This window comes from Mesocricetus auratus, unplaced genomic scaffold (genome assembly GCF_017639785.1).
Source record: "Mesocricetus auratus isolate SY011 unplaced genomic scaffold, BCM_Maur_2.0 Super-Scaffold_100014, whole genome shotgun sequence".
NCBI classification, from domain to species: domain Eukaryota; kingdom Metazoa; phylum Chordata; class Mammalia; order Rodentia; family Cricetidae; genus Mesocricetus; species Mesocricetus auratus.
In genome coordinates this window covers 29,590,205-29,601,319 of record NW_024429197.1, presented here as the reverse complement: position 1 = coordinate 29,601,319, position 11,115 = coordinate 29,590,205, and positions in this window count along the sequence as shown.

Here is an 11,115-nt window from a genome sequence, read left to right as displayed (position 1 = left end):
AACGAGATTCCTCCCTCCCCTTTGTTTTCCTTTGCTCTTAAATTTTACCTGGGGTGGGGAGGGAGCTGCAGGGACAGGAAATGAGTGGGATCCAGATGCATGATATGAAAGACACAAAGAATACAAGGAAAGTTTAAAAATTTTCCATAACATCTCCAAACAGTGCCACCAGCTGGGGTGGAGGTGTCATGTACATGAGCCTGTGGGGGTAGTTTCCGTTCATATCATCACACTTGGCAAGCTCTTTAACTACCGAGATACCTTTCCATTAATTTATACGTGGGAGTGCATTAAAAAGGTAATTTGTGCCTCTAATTAAATTTTTACTTAAACATTTAAAATTTTGAAACATCAACCATGCTCTTTTCATAAAATGGCATGGCCCCCTTTGTTCTTTGGAAGGTAGAGGAGCTGGTGATTAAAAACTTGGGAAACGCTGAATGTATATAAATTTCCTATTTTAAATTTGTGTTTGCTTATTAAGGTAATCGAAAAAACCTTCAACAAAAATCAGTTCAACTTTTGAGTTTCTCTTCTAGCACGCCCATTTCTTTCCATGAAAAGGCTGCTGGTATTGCATGGATCTGTGTCTGAAATGCATCGTTTTACTTACCTGGTAAGAAAGAGGAGAGACTTGGCTCATTCTTTGTGTTTCCAGAAGCCAAACCAGAGCCTACAACACATCAGCTATTCAGTTAATACTTGTGAAGTAGGTGTATTTATTGCCCATCCATCAGCCTGTGCAATGTAACAGTGAAAAGGTAAACACAGTCCTTGCCTTTGTGTAGCTTACTGTGTGCTAGTTAGTGGAGATGACCTTGATTAAGCAAAAAATGACATTTTAGATAAGAGTTGGGAAGATGTTACTCGTTAGAGTTATGCAAAGGAACAGAAAATTCAGGTGGGGAAAAGGAATAAAGAAGGAGAGGATGGTGCTCTCAAAGCAAGTAGCTAGCACTTTGGAGCATTTACACCGACAATCAGGGGTTACGCGGGGTCCGAATAGTTCCGGCATCACCTCCATTCAGATCACACATTGAAGTAGTTTACATTAACTAAAGCACTTACACAAAGCTGGTGACATAACCAGAAGGATTTAAGAGGGTTTATGAAGAGGTTGCTTATAAAGATGGGAGTAGGGAAAGGTGAAAATTTTAAGATCCAAACAGGTCTAAAGCAGAATAGTCAAGTGCTCTTAGCATACGTGAGGCCTTGAGTTTAGTATTTAGCACCAAAAGCTAAAGAACGAACACAGCCAGAAGCTATTAATATGCTATAGCTCTGGCACATAGGTGTGGCTAAAATTAATTATATTTAAATAACTAGGTTGTGAGAAGGCAGCACAAGCCACATGCATGTAAGTTGGCATTGTATGTAAGCAAAAACCAAGTCAGCACTCTTGACGGTAGGATCAGCCTTGTTACAAATCTCACATGCAGTGAGCGGCATCATGTATAGTTGGAGGCAGAACATACATGTGTACTAAAAGCATAAGTGGCATTCCACAGACAGTAATAATTCGTATTTAAGTATATGGCAGCCTCCTGTTTTAAAGAGTTATACTTCTGAAATTTGCACACAAAGTTGCTGTAGTTGAGCAGTCGGGGTAATTTTAAGGTTACATTTATTTCTAGCTGATATCTAAAAGCACAAAATGACACATGCTAATGGAATATTGTGTAGCATTTGTTTAAATGTATAGATTCTGTATTGTTTGATTTAGGGTAAACATACCTGTCTCCTCAAACATTTCCTTATGGTAAAAACATTCAAAATCTTTTCTTCTAGTCTTCTGAACCAGTTCGTTGGCTACAGTCACCATGCTATGGTGCACAGCAGACATTCTTGCTCCTTTCTCTGTCTAACTTGGGAGTCACTGGTCCGTTTTTCCCCATTCCCCCTCTTGCCTCCTCTCCCTAGCTTCAAGCATCTTCCTTTTCACCCCGAGATCAATCTCCAGACCCCAGAGCTTAGTAAGAGGTGTGATACTTGTCTTTTGCATCAGGCTTATTTCAATTCACATAATGACCTCAGTCTCATCTACATCAAGTTGGGATTATTGCCATAAGACTATTAATGTTTTATAGAACTGTGCCCTATATTTATGATTTTCAGATGAAGAAAACTATTCTCTTGGGATCTAATGAGGAAACCAGAGAAATCAGCAGTAAGTTGAACAGAAATTTAAAGCTATATTTCAACAAAGGTGTAAATCAGGCCTTTTTCTATGTTTTAAATGCACTAGTAGTGAAATTTAAAACATCCTAGAAGAATTAATTATTTTGAAGATTTTTTATAAACTTGCACATGCCATCCCATTGTCCTATTCCATGTGAAAATTCTTTATTCAGAATCTGAATTTTTTTAAAAAAACAAACAAGCTCTAGTAATTAAAAAACATCTATGAGAGAAAATTTTTATAGATTGCATAAAGTAAGTTAAATTTGAAAATATACTTCACATGAACATACCAAAAAGCATCATGTGCACTAAACACTGAACTTATTTCTCAGGTTCCCCTTTCCTACCTTGTTCTGTATATGTTTATAAGTGTTTTGTATTTATAAGAGAATCTAAGCAATTAAACAACAATGCTACCACATAAGAGACCAAATCTGCTGTTTCTTCCTGATATCTATTCACACAGGAACGTTAGGTTAAGCTGGACTCAGTGCCTTAAGCTGACCATGACCCATGCTCAGCCAGACATAGCCACGGTGATTGTTTAAAAGATCATAGTACCCTTAATTAGAACCAGTGAGGCTCAACAATGAACATATATGTGTAATGTATTCATACATAAAATACAGCCTATTCCAGCACGGGACTGATCCAGACCCCCTGAATGTGGATATCAGTGAGGAGGCCTAGGCAATCTATGAGGCCTTGGGTAGTAGATCAGTATTTATCCCTGGCATACAAATGGACTTTGGGTGCCCATCCCACAATGAGGGATGCTCTCAGCCTGGACTCTTGTGGGAGGGCCTAGGCCCTGCCCTGAATGAAATGACAGACTCTGGAGATCCCCCATGGAGGGCCTCACCCTCCCTGGGAAATGGAGTAGGAATTGGGTGGGGCCTGGGGGGGCCTGGGGGGGTCAGGGGAGAAGGGGAGTGAGAGTGAGCTGGGATTGACGTGTGAAGCAACCTTGTTTCTAATTTAAGTTTAAAAAAAAAAGAAATACAACCTATCTACATGATGAAATCAGCCGTATTTGGTATTAGATGATATAATAGAAAGAGTGAGTGTGTGTGTGAGTGTGTGTGCATACTCACACACATACCACACTCATACCTAGTGAAACGGTTTTATAACCCTGAACAATGTGGGTGATGGTAGGCTAATTAAGTGAGACAGGAAATGCAGCAGATGAAACAGGTTTTATGAAATAAAACTTGAGAATTTAGCTTGGGACATTATCAATTTTGATGCCTATTAGACTCTCAGTAAGAGACGTCAAATAGAGAGCTGTACAAATGAGTTTAAGAAGAACCTGCAATTCCTTGGGGTCGATTTCCAGTAGTAGAGTTGCTGGGTCAAAGGTTATGTGCATGTTTACAGTGCTGTCCTGGAGCCAGCTGGCTAGGATGGAGAACACAACAAATTGAACAGAAATGGTGAGTGTACAGCCATCTGAGGGAAAGCAGTCAGTTGAAAATTAAATGCAGCTTAGCTCTAAGAGTTATCTAACGGATGAAAGAGATGCAGTCTCTCCTTACTTTTAAAAGATTAAAAACAAAATGAATGGGTATCATGCTTTGGAAAGATTTTCCCTTTATTTATTGAGGTAATCATGTGGCTATACTCACATATTTTGCTAATGTAGTGAATTAAAGTGATTGACTATTGAATGTTAAACCAACCCTGGACTTCCCTGTAAATTGCACTTGCTCAAACTGTGATGCATATTGCTGATATATATGCTTTTCAAAACAATCTCAGAGTCGGGCATTGGTGGCGCACGCCTTTAATCCCAGCACTTGAAGACAGAGGCAGGTGGATCTCTGTGAGTTCGAGACCAGCCTGGTCTATAGAGCGAGTTCCAGGACAGCCTCCAAAACAATACAGAGAAACCTTGTCTCGAAAAACCAAAAAGAGAAAAAAGAAAAAAAGAAAAAGAAAACCGTCTCAGGATGTAGCCTAGGCTGGCCTTCAATTCTCAGTTCTGCCTCTCTTCCCTCCTCCCTTCCCCTCTTCCCTCTCCCCTCTTTCTGAGACTGTGTAGCCCTGGCTGTCCTGGAACTCACTATGTAGACCAGGCTGGCCTAGATCTCACAGAGATCTTCCTGCCTCTGCCTTCTGGAATTAAAGGAGTGTGTGCCATCACACCTGGCTTTGCCTCAGTTTCTCACTTGAGTGGTCACAGGAGTTAACCACCATAACAGGATTCATATTGCTGAAATTCTATTTACTAATACTTTGTTTAAAGTAAATACTTTTGAAAGTATTATTTCTTTAAAGTTAAATAGTACTATTGGTTACTTGTCTCATTGTTCTACTAAAGTACCTGGCTGGCTACAACAACCTAGAGGAGCAAATATTTATTTGGACGCTGTTTAAGGGAATACAGCCCACCACAGCAGAGAAGATGTAGTGGTGGGTGACTTCCTGGCGGGAGGAGGGTGCAGTAGAATACCTTGTCTATGTCTCAAGGATATGAAGTAGAGATAGGACAGGAAGTGGGCCAGGCTATAAGGTCCTCCCTGAGTGGCTTACTTCTTCCAGCCAGGTCCCACCTCCTGAAAGTTCCACAACTTCTCCCAAACTACCACCATCTGGAATCAAGTGGAATATTGTAGGGGACACCACATGAATATTGTAGGGGACACCACATGAATATTGTAGGGGACACCACGTGAATATTGTAGGGGACACCACATGAATATTGTAGGGGGCACCACGTGAATATTGTAGGGGACACCACGTGAATATTGTAGGGACACCACGTGAATATTGTAGGGGACACCACGTGAATATTGTAGGGACACCACATGAATATTGTAGGGGACACCACGTGAATATTGTAGGGGACACCACGTGAATATTGTAGGGGACACCACGTGAATATTGTAGGGGACACCACGTGAATATTGTAGGGACACCACGTGAATATTGTAGGGACACCACATGAATATTGTAGGGGACACCACATCCAAACCATGTGTTCTTGTTTGCTTTCTGTTGCTGTAATAAGCACCATAACCCAAAACAACTTTGGGAGGAGAGAGCTTGTTTCATTTTACAGGCTACAGTCCATCATTGAGGGAAGCAAGCAGGAGCTTGAAACAGGAACTACAAAGGAAAGCTGCTTACTGGCTCACTCATCTACTTTTCTTATGGAGCCCAGCCCCACCTGACCAAGCATGACATTGTCCACAGCAGGCTAGTCCCTCCTGTATCAGTTACCAATTAAAGACCCCACACAGAGACATGCCCAGAAGTCAACCCAATAGGGTGATTCTCCAATGATAGTTCTCTCTTCTCAAGTGAGTCAAACTGACAACTAAAGTGTACTATGGTACCGTACCACTAATGAAGTCATATGAAGCTAGTTTTCTTTGGGGGAGTATTTTAAACTACTAATTCGGTTTATTTAATAGCTATTCAGATGCTTGGATTTTTTTTAACTTCCTCTTGATTTTGCTTTGATAATTTGTTTCTTTCAAAAATCAACTTAAGAACTGGGTGGTGCACGCCTTTAATCACAGCATTTGGGAGGCAGAGGCAGGTGAATTGATGAATTTGAGGCCAGCCTGATCTACAAGTGAGTTCCAGGATAGTTAGGGCTACACAGAGACACTCTGTCTCAAAAAAACAAAAAGGAAGGAAGGAAGGGAAGAAGGAAGAAAGGAAGGAAAAATGGAAGGAAAAGAAACTTGTGTTTTTCATTGGAAAGAATTTATTATTGCACAAGTCTATATTTTCCTTTGAATATTTATAGTGATTAAATCTTTACACCCTGTAGCTGGGGATAAAACTCAGGAACTTGTTCACGCTTGGCAGGAGATATACCCACCTCTTCTTCTCCAGATCCTATTTTAATCTCTAACAGTTCTGGACTTTTTCTTTGACAACACTTTTTTAAAAAAGAATTTGGTCAATTGTTTCATAGAATGTCTCACCATCTGTGTTTATTTGATGGCCTTCTCAAGATTACATTATACATTCTTGGTAAGAATATTTCACAAGTGATATTGTGTACTTCCCACTGTCTCACATCAAGAAGCACATGCCAGTAGTCCCAGCAACTCAGGAACTAAGGCAGGAATATGGCTTGAGCCCAAGAGTTCCAGGTCAGCCTGGGTGACATAGTGAGACTTTGCCTAAAAGATAAAAATAAAACAAAAGGGCCTACACAAATCAGCTTGTCATGATGATGCTAAGTTTGACTAGTTATAAGGTGATATTGAAAAGATTTCACCATTGTTTATTTACTTGTTTGTTTTACAATGGTCTTACCATGTAATCTTTGCTGTCCTGAGACTCTTTATAGATGAGGCTGGCCTTGAACTCATAGAGATGAGTTCCACCTATGCTTCCTAAGAGCTGGTATTAAAGGTGTACATCATAATGTGTGGCTATCTCAATGATTTGGTTTGGTTTATTTTGATTTGCTTTGGTTTTTCCAGACAAGTATAGCTGTGGCTGTTCTGGAACTGACTTTGTAGACTAGGCTGGGCTCAAACTCACAGATCTGCCTGCTTCTTCCTCCTGAATGCTGGCACTAAAAGCATTTGCTACCACTTCTGGCACACACACACACACACACACACACACACACACACACACACACACACACACACACTGGCATAAGGGTGTCAGATCCCCTGGAACTGGAGTTACAGACAGTTGTGAGCTGCCGTGTGGGTACTGGGAATTGAACCTGGGACCTCTGGAAGGGAAGCCACTGTGTTTTACCACTGAGTCTTCTCTCCAGCCCCACTTTGTTTTGTTTTGTTTTTCTGTACAAAGTTTCATGTGTCCCATAAAGGCCTCAGATTCACTATATTGACCAGAATGATCTCAAATTGGTAATCCACCTGCAACAGTACCCCAAGTGCCATCATTACAGGCATGTTCCACCTTGCGTGGCTGAGACTGCTCCATTGTAATGATACATTTATTTTCTCTTTGCAATTAATAAGTAACTTTAGGAATGATATTTTGAGATTATTTAAGTGCCCTGTTTCCCATCAAACTTTCACACAATAATTTTTAAAGCATTACATTGTTTGGCTACAAAATAGAGCTGGAGAAAAAGACAACTTCTTTAACACATGATTTTGGGAAACTGGATATCTCCATGTACAGCACAGCACTGAAATTAGATCTCTGTTTGTATAAAAATCAATTTGAAATAGATCAACAATCACAATGTAAGACTCTAGTCTCAGACACAGAAAACCATAGGGCAATTCTTCAAGACATAGGCAATGACTTTGTGACTGGACTCTCAACAGCTAGTAAAGCCGTATCAGGAACTTAACAGATGGAAGCAGAGGTTGTGGCTTAATAGTAGAGCATTTGCTAACATGCACAAACCTTGGGTTTGATTCCTAGCACACAAAAGAAGAAGGGGGAGGAAGGAAGAGTGAGAAGCAGGGAGGAGGAGGCAACTGTGATGTATAAAAAGTTCCTGAGGGCTAGGGTAGCACACACTCACAATCCCAGCATTTGGGGAGGCTGAAATCCTTAAAAAATAACAAAAGAATAAAATGAAAAGCTTCAGTACAGCAAAGGAAACAATTAGAGCAAAGAGACATCCTACTGAATAGGAGAGGAGTTGTAGCCAGCCATATGACAGATTAGTATCCAGAATGTATTGTAAAAACTCAGAGAGTTAAACACAGAAAGAACAGAGAGTCCAGCTGATAAATGAGCAAATGAACTGAACACATAGTTCTTAAGAGAAGTACAAGCTACTAACAAATACAGGGAAAATGTCCAATGTTTCTAGCCATCACAGAAGTACAAATCAAAATAAAATGAAATTCTACCTCACCCCAGTCAGAATGGCTGTCATCAAGAAATTCTTGTAAGATACAGAAAAAAAACAGTAAAAAAACAAAACAAAACTTTTTTTAAACAGTCTCACTATATATCCCTGGCTGGCCTCAAACTTGCTGTGTAGACCGTGCTGCCCTGGGATTGACAGAGATCTGCCTGCCTCTGCCTCCTGAGTACTGGGATTAAAGGTGTGCACCACCATGATCAGAAAAAAAAAGAATATTAATATACTGCTGGTGGGAATGTTGACTAGTAGACATCAGTATTTTTTTTCAAAAAACTAAATAGTGCTACCATATGATATAGCTATATCCCAAGGTGATTACAACTGTTAATTTTTAATGTACAAATAGTGGTATCTGCATACCTTTGTTATTAGGGTATGCAGGTACCACTATTGTTATTGACAGTAGCCAAGTTATGAACTCTGTCCATGTGTACGTCAGTGGATGAGCTAATGCATAAAAAATGTGACATATATACTCAATGGATTATTACTCAGCCACAAGAAGCAAAATCATACCATGTGAGGGAAATCAAATGGGACCAGAGCTGGAGATCACCTTGTTAAATGAAGTAAGCCAGACTCAGAAAAATAAACATCAATTATTTTGTCTCTTGTGTGTAAAACCAAAAACAAAAGGAGAAGGGAGACTGCTCTAGATTGCTCTTGGCTGCTATGAGAAAACACAGACCAAAACAAACTTGGAAAGGAAAGGGTGTATTTGGTTTACAACCTGCAACCTATCACTGCGGGGAAGCTGGGGTAGGTCCTAAAGCAGAGACCATGGTGGGATGCAGAGACCATCAGAAGAGGAAGAAGTGAAGGTAATGGGGTCACAATCAAAGCATGTTATGTGGTGTCACAATGAGACATTTTGTGCAGTTATTATAAGTTAATGAAAACCAAGCTATTTTTCTTGGTGTTAGGGAGTGAGCTTGGGGCCTTATGCATGCACTAAGCATGCACTGTACCACTGCAATATGCATTAGCCAAGATTCGTTTAGTCTACCATTCACTACACTTTCAGTCATTCAAGCTTGGACTGTGTTATACAAGGACATCTTTGCAAAAATATGTATATTATACATTGAGCATGCCACCTCAGTGGGCATGCTCATTCCCTGTCCACCCCTCTCCATCCTATTAGTCTTCTTTGTTGCCCTCGATAAACTTACTTCTTACTTTTCATGTCATAATTACATCCATGATCTTATACAGTCTATGTAAAATCTGTGAACTACAGAACAGAGAAAACATACATCTTTCTTCACTTTATTTAATTATTTATAGTTGCATCTATTCTGCAAATGATGTAACTTCATTCTTCTTTATGGCCAAAAAGAATTCCATTGTGTACATATACTCCATTTTCTTTATCCATCCCTCAGCTGTTGGATACCTAGGGGAGTTCTGTAACTTAGCTACGGTAACAGTGCTGACAACAAACAATGGTGTGTAAGTGTCTCTTCACTATGCTGACTTGATGGTGTGTGAGCAAATAGCTTGTCTGGATTTTGTTGTTGCTAATTTTTTTCATTTCTTCTTCCTTTTAAAGGAATGTCATGTAATACAAATGTTTTAAAATTCATCCTCTTGGGCTGTACAAAGGCACTGCTAATATTTTAGCCCAGGATCTCCTAAACAGTATAGATTACTGATGTTCATGTTTGCCTCTCAGGAGTTGAGGATGGGCCCCAGTTGCTGAAGACACCACACACTTAGGACACAGGACTCAGTGATTCTCATTAGATTTGACCTGAAAGCCCCTTTCCTGCAGTCTGGCTTCCTTGGTCTCAGAAAATAGTATGCAAGCTGTGAAGGAAGGAAGCAATTAAACAGTCCTACTTAGCTGCACCATCTTTGAACCATCAGCATGGCAATATATGCATGAAGATGTAATACATGGCACCCACACTGGCATACCTAGCCAGCTCATGAGGTCAGGGGCTTTAGAAAAGAATCTACTACCTCCATTTCACTAAACCAGCATAATTCTTTACAACATTCTAAATCTTGCCCTTATACCCACAGATAAGTGTAGCTACCACTCCTCATCACTTCTTTACAGCAAGTGGAGACCATCACAGAAAACCACAACTGGACATATAATGCAGAGATCAACAGATCCTGGGTAGCCCAGCCCCATGGATATATCTACACTACAACTCCTGCCTCCATGGCCAGAGAACATCACATACGAGGGGATGGAAAGATTGTAAGAGCCAGAATACAAGGAAGTCTGCTATGAAACAGCCTTTCCTAGAAATGGCTGCATAAATAATACTAGGACAATGGTAACATCAGTAGCTCTGTTAATGTGGAAGGGGAAATTTTTCATGGGGTCCCACCACTAGACAAAGAAGTACAAGCAATTAATAACTGCTGGAAAAGGAGTTATCCATGTCCATAATTAGCCTCTCCCAGGGGTGTAGCCCTTTACTGGCTATCCAATAAATAGGGATCAACCTTGAAACCATATATATTCCAATGCCAAAAAAGGACTCAGCAGGTTTTTTGTGTGTGTATTTGTGCACATATATCCACATATAATAACAATAATAATCAAAGGAAAAGAGGCTATTAATTTGAGATTAGGGGTAGGGGATTGAAGGAGGTGTTGGAGGATGGCAGTGATGTAATTCTATTTCAATTAAAGCAAAAAAAACTTTAACAAGGTATACAATATTCATAAAGCTGGGCAGCAACCATTACTGTCTAGTTCATTTTTTTGTTTTTTCAAGACAGGGTTTCTCTGTGGAGGCTGTCCTGGAACTAGCTCTTGTAGACCAGGCTGGTCTCGAACTCACAAAGATTCGCCTGCCTCTGCTTCCTGAGTGCTGGGACTAAAGGCGTGTGCCACCACCGCCTGGCTTACCTAGTTCATTTTAATCACCTCTAAAAGGAACTTGTATCCATTCATAGTTATTCCTTATATCCCCCTCCCACAGTACCTATGAACCATCAGTCTGCTTTTTCTGTCTGTAGATTGCATCTTATAAACAATTAATCTGTCGGCGTCACACAATATGTGATCTCTTGTGTTGGTTTCTTTCCTTGTATTTCACTTCTTTCAGTTGTTTGACTAAAAGCATATAATATTTTAA